The 2,500-nt window shown below is 48.9% G+C and overlaps 14 non-coding genes across 14 annotated transcripts in view; all 14 read right to left on the reverse strand.

The window, feature by feature from the left end:
• LOC148986686 (5S ribosomal RNA) overlaps positions 1-80 on the reverse strand; it is a 119-nt gene extending 39 nt beyond the window's left edge. The window contains exon 1 of the ribosomal RNA XR_016160332.1: positions 1-80. This exon is cut by the window's left edge and continues 39 nt beyond it. This is a non-coding gene — a ribosomal RNA (5S ribosomal RNA).
• Positions 81-143: 63 nt separating this feature from the next.
• Positions 144-262, reverse strand: LOC148986687 (5S ribosomal RNA). The gene has a single exon (XR_016166012.1). It is a non-coding gene; the product is annotated as a 5S ribosomal RNA (ribosomal RNA).
• Positions 263-325: 63 nt separating this feature from the next.
• Positions 326-444, reverse strand: LOC148986688 (5S ribosomal RNA). Its single transcript, XR_016166903.1, has one exon. It is a non-coding gene; the product is annotated as a 5S ribosomal RNA (ribosomal RNA).
• A 63-nt stretch (positions 445-507) lies between these two features.
• On the reverse strand, positions 508-626 carry LOC148986689 (5S ribosomal RNA). The gene has a single exon (XR_016166905.1). It is a non-coding gene; the product is annotated as a 5S ribosomal RNA (ribosomal RNA).
• Positions 627-689: 63 nt separating this feature from the next.
• Positions 690-808, reverse strand: LOC148986690 (5S ribosomal RNA). Its single transcript, XR_016166906.1, has one exon. It is a non-coding gene; the product is annotated as a 5S ribosomal RNA (ribosomal RNA).
• A 63-nt stretch (positions 809-871) lies between these two features.
• On the reverse strand, positions 872-990 carry LOC148986691 (5S ribosomal RNA). Its single transcript, XR_016160256.1, has one exon. It is a non-coding gene; the product is annotated as a 5S ribosomal RNA (ribosomal RNA).
• Positions 991-1,053: 63 nt separating this feature from the next.
• Positions 1,054-1,172, reverse strand: LOC148986692 (5S ribosomal RNA). The gene has a single exon (XR_016160334.1). It is a non-coding gene; the product is annotated as a 5S ribosomal RNA (ribosomal RNA).
• A 63-nt stretch (positions 1,173-1,235) lies between these two features.
• Positions 1,236-1,354, reverse strand: LOC148986693 (5S ribosomal RNA). Its single transcript, XR_016166907.1, has one exon. It is a non-coding gene; the product is annotated as a 5S ribosomal RNA (ribosomal RNA).
• Positions 1,355-1,417: 63 nt separating this feature from the next.
• On the reverse strand, positions 1,418-1,536 carry LOC148986694 (5S ribosomal RNA). Its single transcript, XR_016166908.1, has one exon. It is a non-coding gene; the product is annotated as a 5S ribosomal RNA (ribosomal RNA).
• A 63-nt stretch (positions 1,537-1,599) lies between these two features.
• On the reverse strand, positions 1,600-1,718 carry LOC148986695 (5S ribosomal RNA). The gene has a single exon (XR_016166909.1). It is a non-coding gene; the product is annotated as a 5S ribosomal RNA (ribosomal RNA).
• A 63-nt stretch (positions 1,719-1,781) lies between these two features.
• Positions 1,782-1,900, reverse strand: LOC148986696 (5S ribosomal RNA). Its single transcript, XR_016166910.1, has one exon. It is a non-coding gene; the product is annotated as a 5S ribosomal RNA (ribosomal RNA).
• Positions 1,901-1,963: 63 nt separating this feature from the next.
• On the reverse strand, positions 1,964-2,082 carry LOC148986697 (5S ribosomal RNA). The gene has a single exon (XR_016166023.1). It is a non-coding gene; the product is annotated as a 5S ribosomal RNA (ribosomal RNA).
• A 63-nt stretch (positions 2,083-2,145) lies between these two features.
• LOC148986698 (5S ribosomal RNA) lies at positions 2,146-2,264 on the reverse strand. Its single transcript, XR_016163747.1, has one exon. It is a non-coding gene; the product is annotated as a 5S ribosomal RNA (ribosomal RNA).
• Positions 2,265-2,327: 63 nt separating this feature from the next.
• Positions 2,328-2,446, reverse strand: LOC148986699 (5S ribosomal RNA). The gene has a single exon (XR_016166911.1). It is a non-coding gene; the product is annotated as a 5S ribosomal RNA (ribosomal RNA).
• Between the last annotated feature and the right edge of the window lie 54 nt (positions 2,447-2,500).

Consider the following 2,500-nt stretch of genomic DNA (forward strand, 5'->3'; position numbering starts at 1 on the left):
AAGTACTAACCAGGCCCGACCCAGCTTAGCTTCCGAGATCAGACGAGTTCGGGCGTTTTCAAGGTGGTATGGCCGTAAGCGAAATCTGCTGCCAAAATTGGGCTATTTGAATGGTTAGAACATTAGGGTAGTAAACTACATAAAGCTTACAGCACCTGGTATTCCCAGGCGGTCTCCCATCCAAGTACTAACCAGGCCCGACCCTGCTTAGCTTCCGAGATCAGACGAGTTCGGGCGTTTTCAAGGTGGTATGGCCGTAAGCGAAATCTGCTGCCAAAATTGGGCTATTTGAATGGTTAGAACATTAGGGTAGTAAACTACATAAAGCTTACAGCACCTGGTATTCCCAGGCGGTCTCCCATCCAAGTACTAACCAGGCCCGACCCTGCTTAGCTTCCGAGATCAGACGAGTTCGGGCGTTCTCAAGGTGGTATGGCCGTAAGCGAAATCTGCTGCCAAAATTGGGCTATTTGAATGGTTAGAACATTAGGGTAGTAAACTATATAAAGCTTACAGCACCTGGTATTCCCAGGCGGTCTCCCATCCAAGTACTAACCAGGCCCGACCCTGCTTAGCTTCCGAGATCAGACGAGTTCGGGCGTTCTCAAGGTGGTATGGCCGTAAGCGAAATCTGCTGCCAAAATTGGGCTATTTGAATGGTTAGAACATTAGGGTAGTAAACTACATAAAGCTTACAGCACCTGGTATTCCCAGGCGGTCTCCCATCCAAGTACTAACCAGGCCCGACCCTGCTTAGCTTCCGAGATCAGACGAGTTCGGGCGTTCTCAAGGTGGTATGGCCGTAAGCGAAATCTGCTGCCAAAATTGGGCTATTTGAATGGTTAGAACATTAAGGTAGTAAACTACATAAAGCTTACAACACCTGGTATTCCCAGGCGGTCTCCCATCCAAGTACTAACCAGGCCCGACCCTGCTTAGCTTCCGAGATCAGACGAGTTCGGGCGTTTTCAAGGTGGTATGGCCGTAAGCGAAATCTGCTGCCAAAATTGGGCTATTTGAATGGTTAGAACATTAGGGTAGTAAACTACATAAAGCTTACAGCACCTGGTATTCCCAGGCGGTCTCCCATCCAAGTACTAACCAGGCCCGACCCAGCTTAGCTTCCGAGATCAGACGAGTTCGGGCGTTTTCAAGGTGGTATGGCCGTAAGCGAAATCTGCTGCCAAAATTGGGCTATTTGAATGGTTAGAACATTAGGGTAGTAAACTACATAAAGCTTACAGCACCTGGTATTCCCAGGCGGTCTCCCATCCAAGTACTAACCAGGCCCGACCCTGCTTAGCTTCCGAGATCAGACGAGTTCGGGCGTTCTCAAGGTGGTATGGCCGTAAGCGAAATCTGCTGCCAAAATTGGGCTATTTGAATGGTTAGAACATTAGGGTAGTAAACTACATAAAGCTTACAGCACCTGGTATTCCCAGGCGGTCTCCCATCCAAGTACTAACCAGGCCCGACCCTGCTTAGCTTCCGAGATCAGACGAGTTCGGGCGTTCTCAAGGTGGTATGGCCGTAAGCGAAATCTACTGCCAAAATTGGGCTATTTGAATGGTTAGAACATTAGGGTAGTAAACTACATAAAGCTTACAGCACCTGGTATTCCCAGGCGGTCTCCCATCCAAGTACTAACCAGGCCCGACCCTGCTTAGCTTCCGAGATCAGACGAGTTCGGGCGTTCTCAAGGTGGTATGGCCGTAAGCGAAATCTGCTGCCAAAATTGGGCTATTTGAATGGTTAGAACATTAGGGTAGTAAACTACATAAAGCTTACAGCACCTGGTATTCCCAGGCGGTCTCCCATCCAAGTACTAACCAGGCCCGACCCTGCTTAGCTTCCGAGATCAGACGAGTTCGGGCGTTCTCAAGGTGGTATGGCCGTAAGCGAAATCTGCTGCCAAAATTGGGCTATTTGAATGGTTAGAACATTAGGGTAGTAAACTATATAAAGCTTACAGCACCTGGTATTCCCAGGCGGTCTCCCATCCAAGTACTAACCAGGCCCGACCCTGCTTAGCTTCCGAGATCAGACGAGTTCGGGCGTTTTCAAGGTGGTATGGCCGTAAGCGAAATCTGCTGCCAAAATTGGGCTATTTGAATGGTTAGAACATTAGGGTAGTAAACTACATAAAGCTTACAGCACCTGGTATTCCCAGGCGGTCTCCCATCCAAGTACTAACCAGGCCCGACCCTGCTTAGCTTCCGAGATAAGACGAGTTCGGGCGTTCTCAAGGTGGTATGGCCGTAAGCGAAATCTGCTGCCAAAATTGGGCTATTTGAATGGTTAGAACATTAGGGTAGTAAACTATATAAAGCTTACAGCACCTGGTATTCCCAGGCGGTCTCCCATCCAAGTACTAACCAGGCCCGACCCTGCTTAGCTTCCGAGATCAGACGAGTTCGGGCGTTCTCAAGGTGGTATGGCCGTAAGCGAAATCTGCTGCCAAAATTGGGCTATTTGAATGGTTAGAACATTAGGGTAGTAA

This window comes from Pimephales promelas, chromosome 3, assembly GCF_988280905.1.
Source record: "Pimephales promelas chromosome 3, fPimPro1.hap1.1, whole genome shotgun sequence".
Taxonomy (NCBI): domain Eukaryota; kingdom Metazoa; phylum Chordata; class Actinopteri; order Cypriniformes; family Leuciscidae; genus Pimephales; species Pimephales promelas.